Consider the following 20,392-nt stretch of genomic DNA (forward strand, 5'->3'; position numbering starts at 1 on the left):
CCATACAAGCAACTTAAGCGTGGGCAGGTAGAGGTGCTGGTACTGAAGAGATAGAAGAGAAACATGCCTGAGAGGAGAAAGGAAAGAGGTAGGTCACCTCCTTACTGCAACAATAAAAAGCTCATCGTCAACAGCACTGCAAAACTTAACACACACAACACACAAGTATGGAAAGGCGTTTACAAGCTGACAACTTGATTTGCTCTACCCGTGGATTTATGAACGCAGCCTCCGTCATCATTGCACCTGTACTGCCACCGAGCCGTTCCCACATCCTGCTGCAGATTCTCCCTTTCTGCTGTGACTGTCCAGGTGATGTATGGCTCTTTAACATCTCCCACAACAATTCAATTTGAGATAAAAAAAAAAAAAAAAGGAGGCACTGCTGTTTGAGTAATACTCTCAAAAGCACGACGGCAGGGAGAGGATGCACCTCGGCTGACACCTGCAGAAATATGGCCCCGGCTAATGCTAGCTCTCCTGGCAGGCGGCGCGGCGATAACGCTGGCCAGCAGTGATGTAGACTGTGGCTGTTAGCAAGAGGGGTTAATTAACAACACTGGGAGCTCAAGATGAGGCGTTTTCTTCCCATTAGCACGGGATGTAATGACAAATGAGCTCAGCTGTTCCAGACTACACCAGGCAGCTCATATACTGTGTGTTAGATAGGGGCAGTGAGCAATAAATAAAAGAGAGGAGGATAAGAAAACTTGAAAGTAAAAGGAAAAGTGTTGGAAAAGGGTACAGGAATATCTTTAATGTGAGGAATCCTTTTAAAGTAGACAACAAGAGACACAGGATCTACTTTTAGTTGATTCAGCTACTTTAGAGGAGCAGTTGAACTTTAAGAACCACACAAATAATACAATATAAGACAGGACTTCTTCCTGCCATACTGCAGCAGGACAGCGGGCAAATGTCAGCTCATCACCAGCCTGAAAACCCAGAAAAAGTCATGTATTCCTAATAATTCAGCGATAACAACATAAAGAAGGATGTCGAAAAAAGGACCGATGAGTGCTTAAAACCATTGGGGACCATTCTGATAAAATGGTGGAGTACTACATTACCCAGTCAAGGACGTACAGTTCACTGCGGTAAAGACTCCCCACTTGAGTCGCCAAGTAAAGTTCCAATGTGACTTTTCTACAAGCAACGACTCACAAAACACTCATCGGGGACATCTGCAGGGTCAACAACAAGCCGCTCTCCCACAAGAACACGAAACATCGAATGAAGTCATTTGTAATAAAACAGTCAAAGACCATGAAATAACCCTGGAAGGAAAAAAAAAAACATGCTGTTTGAAGCAGAGAAATGTTTTTTTCGGTGTGGTTATTTATGTTGGCATTAAGAGGCCATTACCACAGCGTGCAACATCAGCATGTGCCTTGTGGAGCGTTCAAGCCCGGCTCTGATCCTGATAACACTGCGACAAAGAGCACAGCAACATCTTCAGTTTCAAAACGCACGCTTCCAGAAGCTCTTCTGTGTGAAGGACACCCTCACTGCAGAACACACACACACACACACACGCACACACACACACACACACACACACACACACACACACACACACACACACACACACACACACACACACACACAGCTGTACCAGTGCCAGTGAATTGCACTTAACAGTCACTCTGAACAATCAACAATTGCCATTAATGTTAAGCTCCAATTCATCCATCATTAAACACAGAGAGCATGAGACAATAAAACACCTTCAGTCCAGCAGAAACACAACTCACTATAACGTCTCATCTGCTTCACAGCAACACGCCAGTTTAAAACATGTTTTATGTCATGAGCCAAACTTCATGGTGAAAACAATTATGATGTAGAAAGTTACACACTTGAACTCATCACCCATCTGATGCATGATATTGAACAACTTAAAAATATGATAATGTCTAATAATAATAATAACAGTATCTCTCCATATTTTAAAATTAAGAGATAAAATTAAATAAAAAATGCACAATTTCAAATGAGAATACTAAGTGCAAAAGCAAAAGCAACTAATTAAAAAATAAGAAACTGTGAATGAAACTGGTAAATGACCAGAAAAAATGTGCAAACATGACAAAAATCGTTTTAAATAAGGGATCTTTGCTGCAACAAAGAGTCTAATAATAATAAAGACGCCTGCGGTCGTTTTTTCTGCTCATCGGCAGTTTTGTCTCTTTTAATGAGGGAGTCCACTTTGTGTACAGCAGCTTTAAATCCTTTGCTGCAGGTGATGATAAAACACTATCACGAGCTACCTGACAGGAAACTGACAAGAAAGCATCTTACTCATTGGACTTATGATTTGCTCTGACAGGAAAGTTGCGTTCAAAACCAGCGCGGAGATCAACTTTCTATCGGCGCTCTGCAGCAGCAGATCCCAGCGGAGCGCTTAGTTACAGTCATCCTGGACCCGGAGGAGGCTTCAGCAGCGGGATAACTCACAGGCAGGTCGGTACTCACAGATGCAGAGACGCTCGGAAACTCCCGACAAAATCCTCCAGCGACTGACAGCGGGCAGGAAGACAGAGAGAGAGAGAGAAGGTAAAAAAAAGAAGAAGAGAGAGACAGTCAGCTAATTGTGCTGTGGATACCAGCGGTTATCTCAAGGGTTTTTCCCACTTATCCCCTTTACACAACTTCAAAAAGATTTGCTTTATGAAATCACTTGTGTGATATTTGAGCCAATGGCCGGACAGCTTGCGAGGTGTTTAAACGCGCAACCAATAAGAGAGCTGGGAAGCAGCGGGTGGGCGTGTCCCCAGGTGTCCATCATGAGACGGCACCGGGGCGCAGCTGGGATGGGGATGCAGTGGGATTTCTTTTGTTTCTTCTTCTTCTTCTTCTTCTTCTTCTTCTTCTTCTTCTTACATCAATAAGGAACAATGGATGGCTTAAATAAAATCCAGCTGCACAATAGATGACAGAGATGTAAGAAATGATGTATTTCAACCATTTTAGAGGTAATATTTTTGGTAACAATTTAAAATTAGGTTTAACATGATATACTTAAGAAATTATTAATATAAGTGACCAAATTAGCTGGATTCCATTTACATAGAGCTTCATTTTGGACTATGTTAAATGAAACGGGAGGTCAGATTCAAACATTTACATATGAGACGTAAATATACATAAACACAGTTACATAAACTTTTATCTGACTGAAATCCAGCTGACTTGATGTATAACAATGTATGAAATCATTGTCAATTAACATAACTTGGCCAGTTATCTTTTAAAGGTCTCTATTAAAAGTTCACACATAAATGAAACTTCCATCACATCTACTCACTCACATGTTGATGGAAAGTCAGGTGAAGTTTCGTAGTCCACAAAACATTTCTGGGGCTTCATGGCTAAACAGCGTTGCAGCATTCTCCTGAACAACTGGTAGATGGGGACTTGTTTTGAAATGTTAAAAAAACAACTGGAAAGAACATAAAAATGGTTCCATACAGCTTGTCCAGCGTAATCTAAGTTTCTGTAAACCTGGGGATCCCAAATTGGTTTGAAAATATGTTTTAAAAGCACCTTTTAAAGCTAAAATCTTCACTGTAGCTGCTAAGCTAAAAATGTTAGCTTACAACCCATCTCAAGCCAAGCCCCCAGGAAGAGCGTCAGGCTTTGAAGCCAGTTTTCAAAGTAGCCAGACCATGTAATTACATCATCACCTGATGCACTGCAGACCAAAAAGACTTTTTCCCACAAGCTTACACTGTGAAAATAAGCCTCTGTAAAAGGGTGGATACTTTTTTTGAGTGTTACAACCCCCGCTAAATGACTCGTTGCCCTGTCATAATTTAAGCCATTCGGTCCAATAATATTTGGAAAGTCCAGAAGAGCCGCACGATTAAATTATTTTATCCCCATTCAAGTTAGCCGGGTGCTAAACCAGAAGTTAGCCGGCTTGTCACAGAGTGCACACAGTCTATGGGCAGCACAACATGGAAGAGCCGCGGATTTTCATACCTGGGAAGTCAAGGCTTTTTGGCTCCAAAACACCATCAAGCAGCTTTCATAGGAATGAACGAGGCTCTGCCTCCAAGTCTGTGTCCAGTTTTAATATAACGTCCATGGTCTCAAGCAGTTGCATGAGCTTGACCATGGGTCAGGAGTGAAAATATTGTTCTTTCAAATCAATTTGGGATCTCAGGGGTTGTAGAGACTTGGATTAAGCCAGATGGGAATCTCCATCTACTTCAGCTGTTAAAGAGAATGCTACAATTGCTGTCATTCTGCGGTGAATACTGCTGAACTGTTGTTTTTTAAATGTGTTTTAGGTTGTTTTTAACTTTTTATAGAGATATTCATTACAGTTGAAAGCACTGATACATATTGGAGCTGGCAGAAGTGGTATTTTGTTTCATATTGTGTACTCGGGGAACAGCAATAAAGTGAATCTGAATCTGAACTTCATTTGACTTCACATCAGCATGAGAGTGAGTAGATAATAACTACATTTAATTTGGGTGATCTTATCCTTTAAGTGTGAACTAATCACACACAAATCACAAGTATATGATATGCACCCTTATCATAAATTGTTTCTATGGGTTCATTATAACCTGTGGTCAAAACTCACTGAGGTTTCTTGGGGTAAAATGTTGACGCATGTGCAGTCGTGTGGTTTCAGCCTGGTTTCAGGCAGCATGAAAATGTTTGTCTACCAGTGTTGTTTATAGGCTATGATCAATAATACTCTGCACTCATATCTGCTGAACTCTGGCCCCACCCTACACACACTGCAGCTTGTAAACAAAGCATTAAAAAGAGCAATGTTTTCAATAACAATGATTCATTTAGGCAAAATTTTTCATTATCATCCCCACAAGTCAAACCTTCAATTTTATGTATGTAAATTCTTGATTATATGGATTAAAAAAAAACTACTAAATGGTCCTTTAAGGTTTTGACGTTGACGTATCAATAACTCGACTGAACAAAATAAGGTAATTAAAGTAATTAAATGCGCACTTCACTTACAAATGAAGCTGTGGGTTCTTAAACCGCCTTCTCCACGTTATCTAAGAAGAACCAGAGAGCTGTTTCAGCGTTCTTTGAGGAATAAAGGGTATAAAACAACAGCATCACATTTGCATGAAGCAGCGTTACAATGATCCTCAGAAAAAATAAATAATTCTCTCTCTCAGAGTGATGAACAAAAAGTTAGTGTTCTGTCTCATAACAATCACAAGTGTGTGTGTGTGTGTGTGTGTGAGAGAGAGAGAGAGAGAGAGAGAGAGAGAGAGAGAGAGAGAGCGTGTGTGTGTGAGTTTGCAGGTTTACTGCTGCCAGATGTATAATTCTTATGTCATGCTCCACTGACTCCAGCCTCCCAGAGACCCCCAATGAAATGAGTTGTGTGTGTATGTGTGTGTGTGTTGGTGTGTGTGTGCGGTTGCGCACAGCCTGGTGAAATGAGATGTTCACATCCCAAGGACGTCTCCCACCATAATTTAAACTCACTGGTGCTGGAAGACTTCAAACTGAAAGTGCTGAAGTCATAAACCAGTGCACTTCTGTCTTTACTGTTATTGTCTGTGATCTACTGGTGTAAATCTGCAGGCAGGTGGCTGTGACTCAAACAATGCAAATACCACGACAGAAACCTGAAGCTTTTCCATGCTTTGATTACTGCATATTGGCTCCAGGCTATAAAATCAAGTTAAAGACCCAAAGTCAACACTGCTTTTACTTATTCTGATTGCTCTGGTGTTGCAGTTTATCTGCCCCATTTGATTTACAGGTTGCAGAGTTCTCTGACACGGTCGCAAAATGTGAAGGGGTTAGAAGAAGAAAGAGAAAATCTTCCAGCCTTGACGTACTGCTGCAATCGCACGATACCTTCAGCTATTTATCCCTGATCTACAGTCTCTCGCAGCAGAGACCAGAGTGTTTTTATTTACGAGGGGACAAAGAGTAATCTATCAGCACTCAGCTGAAGCCAGTGACAGTGTATAGTGTGACTTTGAGGCGGAAAGTGAATTGTATTCCCTCCCCCGGGGCACACTGGGACAAATCCCAGACAAGATGTTGTGGTTTGCGTCTGTCTCCATCGCCTACACACTCTCATCCACCGCTTCTCACCACCTAACTTCACCCGCGCTCGTTGCCAAGGTCGTGCCCCCCCCCTTCCTCCTTGTACGCAATGATCTTAAAATAGAGCTTCTTTAAGTGAAGATGAGGAGTGTAGAAAGCTCAGGGGAAGAACGGGGAAGGGAGGGGCTTTTACTACAGCATGACAAAATGTCCCCGTTCCTCTTTAAGGGCTGTTGAAAGATGTATAGTGCTACAGCATCATGATGAATCCCCTCCGCGGTGGATAGGAGAACACTTCTCATATCATTAAGCTTTAGTAATGGTCCCAATGCTGCGTCCCCTCTGGCAGGGTTGCCTGACGTTCACTCCTCTGGCTAACAGGCCTGCTGGCTACCTGCAGATTCCCACTGCTTTACTGCTGCTGCTGCTGCTGTTGCTGCTGCTGCTGAGGAAAGGTTAGCTTCATGGAGCAGTGTTTAGTGAGGTTGCTCCAGAAAGTATTCTCATCAATTTAATATCATATTTTAAGCTTTTATTGCCCACAAAAAAAAATGCAATTTTTCAGTTTTTGTTTTTTTGAACATCTGTACCGTCAAAAGCGCACAAAACTAAAACAAATGTTGACGTTTATGATGAGCAGCTCAAGCACTTGGTTGACAGAATAACAAAATGTGTACAGATATGAGCCTTTGTAGATACAGTAGTTAATAATGTATTAGAAGAGTGTTCCAGCGATTGAGTGCTGCACTTCCAGACACAACACAGACAGAGTCGAAACTCCCTTTGACCCATTTTAGTCTTTAATCTTTATCATACCAGGGGGGAATTTTGTAATCACGGCCTGCACATGTTTGTGTCAAAACATGCATGCAATATGTAGCGAACATACGCTCATATATTTATATATTGCACATACATATTCCAGCCTATATCCCTACACATACAGTACACTGTTAACAAACAGCAGGTTTTCACAGTACATTCACACAGTAAACTACTGTGATTATGCTTTTGCAATGAATGATGGGTAATGTTTTGGGAATATTACAGTACGCTGCTGTGAATTTGAATTGAAGCGGCAGTCTGAAGCGGTCGTAAAAAAAAATTAAAAGTAAAAATTCTACATTACAAGAAAATACTGTAATAAGGCTACAACACCATACAGCAATTAAGCAATTAGATATTATAGTTTTAAAACAAGGTATACATGCTTACATGCTAAGAGGTGCTAGCACGATGTGTTCCAACAAGTTACACGAGTTAACAGGCTAACATGCTGACAAGCAATTTGGTTGTGTTAGCGTGAAAACTCATTACATTGCTGTAATGTTACTGTAAATTTGTATATTTACAATAATGACAGACGGTTATTGCAGTATAGCCTATATATGATTTTACATAAAAAACACTGTATTTCCACTGTAAAATTGTGTCTGGTCACTGTAGAAACACAATATATTACTGTGATTTTCATTTATATTATTGTGTAAAATAATTACGGTACACTACTGTGAATTTACTGCAATTGTTTGTGAATAATTTACTGTAAAATAACAGTACTGTGTTTCACAGTGTATGTACAAACAGCTATACCTAGAGACTTATCTTAGCTCTCTTGGGATGAAGCTCCTACAAAATCAGGCTCTTGCTCATTTTTGAGTCCTGCGTGAAATATTACATTTAAAATGTAGACATTGTATATTCCTCTCTCTAGCTATTCAAGCTGGCAGATTGAAAAATACTCTGGAGGAAAATAGATTGTGGGAGCTGTCTGCTGTAGGAGAAGTGGAAAGTGAACCCCATTTTCTGTCTCAGATTCATGTCTGCCTTGTCCCAAAAGAAACCTAGATGTGCTTTTTAATTACTTTTGATGGCTGATGGATATATTGCTGGACTTTTTGAAGCATCATTTGGAAAATGTATGTGCGGTATTCTGTATCTGGTTTGTTATAATTGTATTACATTGCTTTTTTTGTTTTGCAGTTTGTTGAACAATTTCTCACTTGTTTGTGTTTTATTCCCTGTGTCATTTCATGCTCAAAATACACATTTGAAAACATTTGATTTTCTGTGTGGATGAGCTCCAGCTCTGATCTTTGAACCTGTGCACCGAGCCTGCTGTACTGTATTTAAGCCCTCCAGGGTGTGAGTGCAGCGTGTGTTGCTGCATGCATTGGTGTGACTGCACATATGTCTTTCCCCAGCTCGCACACACACACACACACACACACACACACACACACACACACACACACTCATCCACACATACTCACATGGGATATAGGTTTAGCCAACAGGGTCCTTCATAGATCAGCCTCCCCTGACAGCTCTCTTAAATGTCCTTGGCAGCCCCCCAACCCCCTGCTCTCGTTCCCTCTCTGTTCCTACACCTTTTTCTCTCTGGCCGAGTCCCTGATGGATGCTGCCATATTTCTCTGCCTCTCTCTTCTCTGGAATGCTCCCATAACCACTGGGCCCTGTAATGCATGACACAATCTGTATATTTCCCATTAAGTGTCACTTTGTGAATGAACCTGTTTCTCCACACACAGAACGACATGCAGAGGACAGAGGCTGGAGGCTGACCAGCTCTGTTAAAGTCCAGATAAATGTCTCTTGGACCCTTGAGTTAGACATTCTTACAGCTTTGTACTGTTTGAGTTTATTTGATGCTACTAATTATTTACATGATCTGCTTCTGTAGCTCCAGCTTTGCCAAGTGTCAGTTTCCCCTTAACTCATCTCCTGAACTTGGACGTCCTCACAAGACTGTGAAGAATTACACTTGGAAAGCATTGTTTGTTTTCTCTTCACCCTCCACAGTCCCCAACTAATACTTGTTTTTTTTTACATCATGAGCTTTTGTACACACTCTCCGCGTTGCTATCAATCACATTTTTAATTTAATGTATGAATATGTGATTTATGTTGCTCGGGCAGAAGATATAAATCTATTTTGTGGAGGGAGAGGGAGGAGGGGGGATAACAGTGCTGATGTTCCCTTATTGATTGGCTGGCTTAATAGTGTTTGTTCTTTATAGCTGATCTCAGGAAATAAAGAAAATAAATAGTTGAGAATGAGTTCAGTCACTGCGATGCTCACGAGGACGTGAGAGAGAGACGGAACGAGGAGGAAAGAAGAGACAGCAATAGAGACAGAATGATACAGCAGTTGATTACCATATGCATGTTGTCACATCTGATTCTTAATTTGGTGCAAACACACAGAAAGTAGTTAATTTAATAAACTTTCATCTTTTGCATCCTTTGAGTTTAACATTGAAATCAGGTCACAAGTCACATGATGTTTTCATCATGTTTAAATGAAGCTGGTGGCTGCATCGAGCTATAATACACTTTGCTTCCAGGTATCGCTGTACTTCATGTGTTCGAAGCGTCTTACCACAATGTCACAAGTCACAGAACGCCATGTTTCTTTGTAAACCCAGGAGCCACATGGTAAGCCGTCAGTCTTGAGTCATATCTTTTCTGCTAATGCAGAGTGTCAGGCCATTATTTGCTCTGAGACTGCTTTACAATTCTCAGAGGATTTGTCAAATTGATTTGAAAACCAAACTGCGGTTATTGCCCAGCACCAGGCTCCTTGGAGTGATGAATGAAATTTGTCTTGACATGTCAAGTTAGGGGGAAAGGAAAGAAATGACTGTAGGTGAAGTGCTTGGCCATGTTATATAAATGCATTAAAGTCATAACAGTGCTTGAGTTTAAGCTCAGATTCCATCAGAAGAACAACCTTAGTCATAACATATGGAAGAAAACACTAAAAGACCTCAGACCAGTGAGCTTCTTCCAACATGGTCCACACAGAGAGGAGGAGAGGAGCGCATAAATCCAGCCCATTAGCCCTGAGGTCTCCTGATGACAGTTCCCGCCCCATGGCTGATGTAAACCAAACTTCCTGTTCGGAGATGAAGAAGCCTGTCAAGCGGCTGCAGCCACCTCGACCCCTCGTCACCCTCCCTCTGAGATGCTCACGCATTAATAGTAAAATCGATTCTAAATGAGGGACAAGGGAAACAAGTGAGAAACAAAAGGATGCGTCCATCTCCGGTGGAGGGATGTGCAGAGGCGAAGACGCTGGAAGGTAGGCTGGTTTTAGAGCGCTCCACAAGGTCTCTTAAAAGCATGGAAACATTTGCCCTGACATCCCCGTCTTCTCTCTCCAGCTCCATGTCAGGTGCTGAGGATAAATAACAACTGTTGGTATGGACAGTGATAGTCCTAAAAACAATGAGGCGTGCAGGTTTTACATTGTGCTTGTCTATAAAACTGAAAATAAAACAACATCTCGGCAGTGATGGAACATAACAAAGTACATTTACTCAAGTACTGTACTTGCATACAATTTTGATACTTGTACTTTACTTGAGTATTTACATGTAAATGTTCTGCTACTTTATACTTTCACTCCACCACATTAGAAGCAAATATTATCCTTTTTACTCCACTATATTTACATGTTAACTTTAGGTAGTTACTTTGCAGATATTGCTGTGTCAGTGCCAAAGTAGAGCACTTTTAAATGAATTTATCGCTAATCAGAGTGAAAAAATATTGATTTTGATAGCAATAAAATTGCTACAATTGTTACAATGCAATGTGATGATATCCAATACAATAAGATTCAAAACGATACGATACGATACGATACGATACGATACGATACAATACAATACAATACGATACAATACGATACGGTGCATAATCGGCAGCTCCACTCAAGAGGGTAACACACAAATTAAACATAAAGTTACACATATTCATAAAGGCATATCAAACAGTCACAACCATGAAACAAATCATGATTTCTTCGGATCCATAGTGTATTTAGCACCATAGTGACTTTAGCTACTAACTTAGACTGAAGTTAGCTACTATCCAAAGCAAAAAAATCACTTCAAGAATTCCAATTTGATCTAGAAACCCCAGTCTCTGTGCTATGACAAAGGCAGAGTAAAACATCCACTTGTATTAATGAGTAGACAGATTTTGTTACTTCTGATCTAGAAGAAAGAATGCTGGTTTTGAACTGTCTCAAGTCCTTGTGGTAAGAGGAAAAACTCATATCAGCAGGGGAGCAGACTTTGACACAACAGGTCCATCGGGTGAATGCCTGTACGTTCATTCTTGTTTTAGCAACAGGAGAAAACAATACCACTTTTTTGTTGCATAATGGCAGACTTGCTTTGTGCCATAATTCAACCTGCATTTATCAGGAAAAATCGAGCCTGGTGGCAGACCAAATATCAGAGAAAGTGAGGAACCAATCTTTATGCAGATGATGTCATTTTTCTACAGCCATTACACTGTGCAAGCTGCACTTCAGAAAGATAAGTTAAAGCAAAAAAAACGTGTCTTTTGCCAGTTTAAGTATATCTATTGTCAGATACCAGCTTAACAAATACTTTTACCAAAGTAATATTTTAACACGATATCTTCACTTTTACTCAAGAATGACTTTTGGGTACTTTTTACAACACTGCTTCAAAGACATATTTACAGCAACTTTCTAACAAACCTGTTCTCGTTTCTCTTTCCAGTCTTCCCTCCATGGTTCTACTCACATTTTAATTTAAATACTGTGTTTTTCATCAGTGGTGGTCTTGACAGACTTTCCCAGTCTGCAGGTTTCTCAAAACAACCTTATGAACAGAGTAATGTTTTCATCTCATCATGCCTAATAGCGTATTGATCTCAGCCTGGAAGAAATTACTACATCATCTCCTTAGCTGGCTTGTGTCATCATTAACAACCTGGACTTACATTACAGACAAATGCTAAACAGCTACACAGATCATGTCCTACCTATCAGATCTGTGGTCACATAAGGTCAGTTTAACCCAATACGACAACTCTGATGTGTTGTGGAATTAAAACTGTTGTCAAAGGGCTTCGTTAAACAAAGTTTTAACATCTCTGCCATGTGTTCTGTGGTCTGTAGCTGTAAAACTCTGCACTGACTGCCATCCTCAGTCAAGCACTCTCCCTCCTCCTGTGTTTCTGCTGCTGTCTCCTCAGCGGGATAATCAGCCACTCTCCTGCAAGGTAATTCCTGCTCAGGAGTGCATGTGGCCGACACTGCGGAAATTCATTTTTTGGTTTAATTTCAGGCCTATTGATCGTGGAGCGCTTTATGGCTGCATGACATCCATAATCACAACAATGGCGTGACAGCGGAGATAAATAATGTGGCACAGGCTCGGAGAGAAGGAGGGATGTAGGGATGAAAGGGACGCAGAATTGAAAAAAAGGAAGAGCCAGGTTCCATCTCTTCCTGCATTCTGTATTAATTACCCAACCCCACCCTATTACATCCTCCCAACCCCGACCCCGTCACCTGATTGATCTCCCCTCAGAGGCCATAAATTAGTTTTCTTCCCAAACTTATCTGAAATCTGTTTGTTTAAGCATCCATTAAAGGATAGGAGCCAGTGCACTACAGTAATTACCAACGCCACTGTAATATCTATAATTATTATGATTAGTGGAGCAGAATTAAGTCACTGCTATAGAAACCACAAGGGGCCAAAGCCACAGCATGATTACGAGGCTTTGCATATACTAATGCTGTCGTCGAGCGCAAGCCGGAGCGATGTTGCTGAAATGTTGATTCAGGCAACAGTGGATGCATACTGAGAGGCAATCAAACCAAACATTTAAATTGTAAACTTAGGAGCATGAAATGAATTTATCCTGGTGGAGCATGTTGACCAATATACAACATGCCACTGTTTTAAAATTAGATACTTTCACATTATTTCACACTTATTTAGATATTTGCAGAAATATGCACACATTCCCGGCACACTGTTGAGTCATTTTCTCCTCTGTAAGCATAAACGCCTATTTCAGAAACAGCAAAGGGCCAGTGCGGTCAGTGTTTGTGTGGGCAGAAAGTTTAAGAGAGTCCAGAGAGCTGGTTTGAGCCGGCAGCAGAGGCCACAGCAGGTCTTTTACCTCAACTAGGTGTGTACACATAACTGTGTTTGTGTGCAACTTCACCACAGCTTTGCTCAATTTCACCTGCCCTCAGCTAAAGAAGAGCTTTAAAGCTACATTATATTTATATATATCATATAATGAGGTGTGATAAATTGAAGTTCAAAATGTGACCTTTCGTAGTGTACAAGCAGTTAAATGATAATGGTGTCTAGTAAACAGTGATGCAGCAGTGCATAAAGCATGCCTCTTCTTGTTGTTGGAGTCTGAGGGTGCTGACAACTCCCGCTCATAAAATGTCTCAAGTCAGAAAAGGCGATAAGGATGCAGGGTTAATGCGGCTTGGCACGCAGTTTTATTTGTGCGGAGGCGGAGAAGTCCCCCCTTCTGGAGAGGAGTTGAGCCGAGTGGATACTGTTGCAGGACGAGAAGCAGCGGTGCGATGGGGGATGATCAGCGGAAGACAGAACAAGTAGGCGGGAAAGAGAGGAACTGACCAGTATTATTACAACCTGCTGGGAAGGATTATACAGGATTGAATCTATGTATGACTCAGAATTTTTTCATTGTTTTACAAAACAAACAAAAACAGACATTAAAGGCGACAATGTTAGTGAAGTTGTAGTTTTATGGCTGAAAAGTTCTACCTGATGTGATACAAAACTGTGGAATACAGTTTGAATATTGAAAGATTTTGCATCTATTTCATCATAATATATGTAAAAAAATACTCTTATTAAAGGGACACTCCACCAATTGTACACATACAGTACATAAAAGTTTACAAATCAAGGTGAGTGCGAAACAATTCAGGTATTTCAGGTTAATCTTCTCGTTGTGGGTCTCCATCTCAAATTCTCTCTGGTTAGCCTGGACTCCATCAACAGTCCATCAGTCGTAAAAATCTCTCCTGCAGCTCCATTCTGATTGTTGTTGGTCACAGCACAATGAGCTACTAACCTAAAGTGTGTTTGCAATTGCAGTATATAGTTGTGGTTTTGCAATGCTGCGGAAAATGAAAGGTTACTTGACCAATCAGCGTCATCAGTGCTGCAATCAAAACCCAGAAACTTCCTGGACTTTTGGAAAGTACCACTGCCCAAACAGGGTTCCTGTGGTGTGAATGCAGGTAAAGAGCGAGTACTTTGGGAAAGTTCCCACGGATGAGAATGGGAGGTTTGTCCAGTCTGAGAAAACAGACAAAATTGCTCATGAAAAATGCTGTTTAGTAGCATTATGGGAAATGTAGGACTGAGTGTTTTTCACAGCTGACCCATACAGGGACCAACAGTAATTAGATCTTGGCCTCTGCTGCATTGATTTTGGACCATTTTTTGGAATCTGTCCATTGCAAGTCCCCATATTTTATAGCAGCTAACTCTAAATTGGCAGAGACCACATTTATGTTGTGATATTGATTTCAAAATGTTTCCCCCTGTTAAACTGCACATACCAATGTCCCACTGCACTTGACATGACAAAAAAAACACTATGTAACGACAAAAAGCTTTAAATTCACAGGGCAGATTATGGTTGTAAGAATTTATTTTCAGTCATGTTGCATGTACTCCCTGTAAAAACTTCACTTGGTGTTTCTAAGTGCTGGCACTTAGAATTACGATGACCTGGATGACTGACAACCTTCACCAACATGTTCATGGTGTCTTTGTTCTGAGCCGCAGGATTTCTCTGCAGCTATACGTGCATACAAAATCAGACAAGGCTTGGTGACAAAACGGTTTCATGTTGGTGTTCAGGATGAGCACCTCAAGGAGAGAATTGTACTACAAGGCTCCACACCACTGATCCACTATAGCTATTTGTATGTGAGTCAACACCCCACCTGCTGTCTTCTTTAGGGAGGGCCAGTGACCCTATCATGGACACGACCTGTTAAGAGAAGCAGCCTCTCCTTATCTGCATGCCCTTGGAGTACGCGCCCATTGATATGCCACCTTGACTCTATCTTCATGCCAAGATGCTTCCAATTATGCGAGCCGCTGGAGTGAGGCAGAGCGTGGGTTTCTGTGCGATGAAAACTGGTCGACAGGTAATGTGATCCCTCCGCTTTTCCCCCCACAGGGTTTCCGCTCATTGGCTGTTCTTTTGATTAAAAGAACAGCCAATTCTATATTCAACACTCCCCAGTTCACCACAGTTTCATGACCTCATAAGGAAGACTATGTAGTAAATGGTTTCATCACCAGGGCATGAGCCTACATCTATTACATCCAGCAGTTCCATACGTCATATGTGAGGATTTTTTGCTGTGACATCAGTTCCTGTGTTATCAATCTTTCTTTAGGTGCCTCTTTTTAAGCAGCCTGATGTCACCAGACAGCCGGGGCAGAGGTGACGGCACAGTCGGGGCAGCCCCGTGACTGACAGCAGATGAAGTGACAAGCTCAGTGTTAGAGAGCCACCGGGAAAGTGAGAGATGGATGGAGAAGAGGTGGATGCTGACTGTTTATAGCCCGTGGGAGCTTCTTCACCTAGCAGGATGGTTGTGTCAGACCTTATTCTCTTATTTTATGTCTGTTTTCTGGTCAGGCTTCCAGAAATCTCTCTCTGTCTGGACTGTGGACTGTATGTTCGAGAAAAGGACAGTGCACCAGTGATTTCAGTCTGATCTCATCTTGTCACTTTCTTTTTTCTCATTCATATTCCATTTATTTGGTTTTCCTCACTTCCAGGAGAGGGCAGCACTTCTTTACCAAATGTTATTCTAACCCCTGCCATACACAGTATTCCTGCGCTTTATGCTCTGCTGTGTAATTTATTGAGGAGAAGTTATGCAGACAGAGATCATCATCTAGACTTTTCCAGCTCATTCCCTACATGCTTCTCATCCCTTTAATCTCAACTTCCACTATTTGGAAAAGGAAGCTTTTCAGACTAAAACACAGCTTGTCTGATACACTGTGATTTATGAAAGATGCACAATACAATTTACAGTAGACTACAGTCACTTCCACTTGTAACTCCTTTCTTTCTTCCTTTCTTCCCCTTTCTCTCTCAACTCGCCTCACTCTTTCGTTTCCCCCCCTCTCCCTCTTTCTGCTTCTGCTCCACCCTATAATCACGCCAGTTCATGGCTCTCATTTGGAGTGGTATATATAGCAGTAATTGTCAGGGTGCAGTACGGAGACTGGGCAGAGCATGTGTACTCTCTCACAGGGCTGCTTTGCAATAAATCTAGTAGTGGAGAGAGAGAATTGGGGTGGGGAGAGGTGGTGGATGGGCAGGGGGGGTATGTGTACGTGCACGAAAGCACTTGCACACACATAAAGACACATTCAGTTATAAACAATGCTTAAACAATACTCAAGCACATAGAGAAGGAGATAAAATTATCCAAGCACCTAAGAAACGTCATTGTACTAATTTGTAAGCACTCTTATATCGCACTGCCTATTCATTTACTCTCTCAATGGGCCAGACATGGAAATTGAATGTGTCTCATAATGTGTTTTTCACTCAACAGGATGAGACAATTATGCAAATGCATTCATTACTCAAGAAAGCGCAGTCCTTATCTGCAAATATTTACAATCCCAGGTGATGCGTGAGGGCCAGTACGTCCGGCGCTCCATGAGCTCATGGAAACACACTCAGGTACTGTGCAAATACATAATAATGAAAACAGGTGAATCAATTACAAGTAGAGGGAAGCCATAATGAGCCTTCTCATCAGCTCTTCTGATTACACAGCAGCAGCTCATCCCCCTGGACGTGATAAAAAACAAGTCATCATGAGGGTAAAACCAGACACTTTTATCAGAGCTGCCACGTCAAGACATTCCTGCTCAATAATCTGAAGTCTGATCACTTAAATCCTTCGTCATGTCTGTCTGGCGCGTAAACCATGGAACACTGCTTCCAAAAGAGAAAAACCTGTAACGCAGGCTAGTTGTTTGTGTGTTTGTGTTACGGGGTGGGGGTGGGGGTGAGGGGTTCCTCGTAGCTTGTATGGACAGGTCTGTCATTCAGAGAGCGCACACAGTCTCCATTGTGGAGCCGTCTGTGGTCCCCATCAGGTCAGGGTGGGGTGGCAAAGGGGGCCTCCCGAATAAAAACACGTGCAGCAACAGGAAGTGGGCCTGTAAGTATAAAACGAGAACTGCGTGGACAAGTGTTTATGAATGGCATTCGGTCATATTTCCTCAACTCCATTCTGATTCATCTTGACGGAGTGATTGAGTCTGCTTGTTTTTAACTCGGTCCACACATGTCCACACTGCACAAGAATGAGCCTCCTTCCAGATGTAATCAAGATTGTGACTGACAAAGTCTCTTAAAGCAAGTTCCAGACACTAGTATCTAGTGTCTGGCAGTGTGATGAGATAATTTGAGCTCTTTCCACGGTAGTGACATGTTTCCAGTGAACAAGTGAAACTACACAAGGAGCAGGTGGTTTTATCTCTAACCTGCATTTTGAAAGGGTAAAAGGCTCAACAGAAGGGAAGGAAAAGATGAAAACATGTGCTGCAAACAGGATTTTAAGAGCTAATCAAGATAAGTACGTGAACATTTGCATGTGTGTTTGTAGCAATAAAGTATGCTGAAAGTGCATGAAAGGATGCTGAATGTGTGTGAGTGAACCCAGGTGCTCTGCTTTCAAGTATTGCTTTCCTGTTTGCCCAGCAGCTGTTTCATCCCAGTGAGTGACCACTTCACAGCTCCCATGTTTTCTTTCTGGGTGGACTTGTCAGTCGTGATCAAATCAGACTTTTGTTAAGAGTAAATTTCCTTTCCAGACGTGGCTGATTACTTCACCCGCTGCTACCAGATCTGATATGCTTGAATTTAGCCATTAATTCCTGGACACTTTGGGTATTTTTCTTACTGAAATAGTTGATTTCTCATTTCGCATGAGGGGCAGTATTTGCAAAGGATTTAGTCACAGAAGATCTGACAGCTTGAAAGGGTTAGCTGAGTCATTTTAGGGGAAATCTTGTGAAATGAAGTTCCAGTATTCCACTAAACTTTAAATGTCTACAAACCAAGAACCCAGAGCACTTAAAGGAGACATGTTATGCTTATTTTCAGGTTCATCATAAAATTTTTGTTTACTACCAGTGTTGGAGGTAACAAGTTTCAAATGTAACACGTTACAGTAATATGTGTCTTTTAGCAGTAACGGCGTAATAAAATGCGTTACTTATAATATTTCAGTAATATTATACTACAGTTATGTCATGTAACATGTTCCAATCTGCGTTACCGACCGAAGTGAAGCATTTATTGGTGTTTTTTTTTAAGAATCCATCCACACCAACATGACCATATTAATATAGGCTAGCGTGTGTTTAATATAACCCAGCCTATGAGTTCTTTGTTCAGTCTCTGTGTGACTGAAATGAGCTGTATTTCGTAGGCCAACTGATGAAGGCTAATCCACCAAGCACACTTTAATTTACATTCTTGAATCACATACGCCCATGCATTCATTGTTCTGTGGACTAAAATAAAAAGGCATAGAAAGAGATATTTGTGTCTTGTCATGTCATTGTTGGCTTCATTATATGAGGTATAGGTCTATTGTGTTTCATATGACTGAGCCTACAATTACAACTATCTGTTCCAATCTCATAATATATCAGACTTTGATCCTTTGTCTGCCTGCTCATCCCCTGTCCATTTGTTTATTTAAAAAGATCTGTGCTATTTAATTGTTTGATATAGGTTATTTGGGCATTTTGTTGAAAGTAATTAAAAAGTAGTGTAATAAGTAATATATTACTCTACACAGACAGAAATATTGTAATGTGATGCATTACTTTAAAATAAAGGTAATAATAATAATGACACACCTTTCAAAACCAAAGTTACAAGGTGCTTCACAAGATATAATAGCATACAGTACAAGAAAGACAAATTAAGCAAATAAAATGCAATAAAATCAGATGCTTCACAAAATACAATACTGGTGCAAAGAGCAGTAAACAAGAAATATAAAACACAGAGATAAGACAAAGTATAAAAGAGCCAGATTAAGACATGGCATGATTAAGACAAGAAAATATATTATGCAAATGCGAACGCTTGTCTGTACAGGTGTGTTTTTAAGAGCTTTTTTAATTGTGGCAGTGACTCAGCTGCTCTGATGTTTAGTGAGAGTTTGTTCCACAGTGTTGGAGCGAGAACCATAACAGCGCAATCCCCCTTTGTTTTCAGTCTGGACCGTGGGACTGTCAGCAGGATTTGGTTCTTTGATCTGAGGAGTCTTGGAGCAGAATAAGGGGTGAGTGGTTGTGAAGTGTAACGTGGAGCGAGACCATTTAGGCCTTTAAAAGTAAACAGTAAAATTTTGAATTGAATTCTGTCATGGATTTGTAACCAGTAATAGGTTACTAGTAATATGTTATATATTGCATTTTGAAAGTATTGCCCAATACTGTTTACTACTAGAATAGGTTTACATGCTTTTACATGTGTCTGAAACACTCTGTTTTAGCTCCTGTCTCTTTAAGACCCCCCTTCTGAATAACTTGTCTCCTCTGATTGGTCAGCTCACATACGCCTGAGCCAGCACCGCAAAGAACAGAGCAGCTGTGCTAAATTAATTCTAATGTGTCAAACTACCCGCTAGGTATAAATTATGCAAATGTTTTTCACGGTGACATAGCGTGATGTCACAAAGTCACAGATTTCAAGGCGGGACTTCTAACGAGGCGTTTCAGAAGCTGTGTTTTCTGTGGGAGAGAGGGGTTTCTGTTGCCGTGGACTTTGGCCTTTTCAATTTTCAAGATCTTTTACATGCACAAGAACTTATTTAAAATACTGAAGGAAAGTAAAAACCAAAAAAGCAGAATAGTTCTCCTTAACCAGTCTGGACAGATCAGATATTCCCACGAAATAGCTGACATATATCAGAGCAAGTGGAGGGAAACTGCTGCTTCTTGAGGCAGAGGAAACATACAATTCGAGGCATTTTCTCATCAACAAATATTCTGCAGTGTCATGAATTAACAGCAAGAAGGAGGCAGGAAGCAGAGGACATTTTTAGTATGTGATGAAGTTTTATTGATTCACAGTAATGATGAATGAATGGCTTTTGATTCGTTCTGTAACTGAAATTTGCTTCTGACTCAGCCAGTGTCTATCCACAGTTATCCAAACTTTCCTCAAGGAAAAAAACATGTTTATCACCTTCATACCTTAAATTTTTTACCTGCAAAATAAACATGTGGGTACAGATCACTGTTCGTAAGAGCGCTGACAAAAAAAAAAAAAAATAACAGCTCCAGTTCATTTGGTGTCATCATGTATGCATCACAGCTTAAAGCAAGCTCAATCACATCAAAACGACATGTTATTTTTTTTACTCTTTAGATGAGTTCAAAGTCCCTGAGAGCACAGCTTCCTATGAATGTGA

The sequence above is a fragment of the Pagrus major genome, chromosome 15 (genome assembly GCF_040436345.1).
Source record: "Pagrus major chromosome 15, Pma_NU_1.0".
NCBI lineage: Eukaryota > Metazoa > Chordata > Actinopteri > Spariformes > Sparidae > Pagrus > Pagrus major.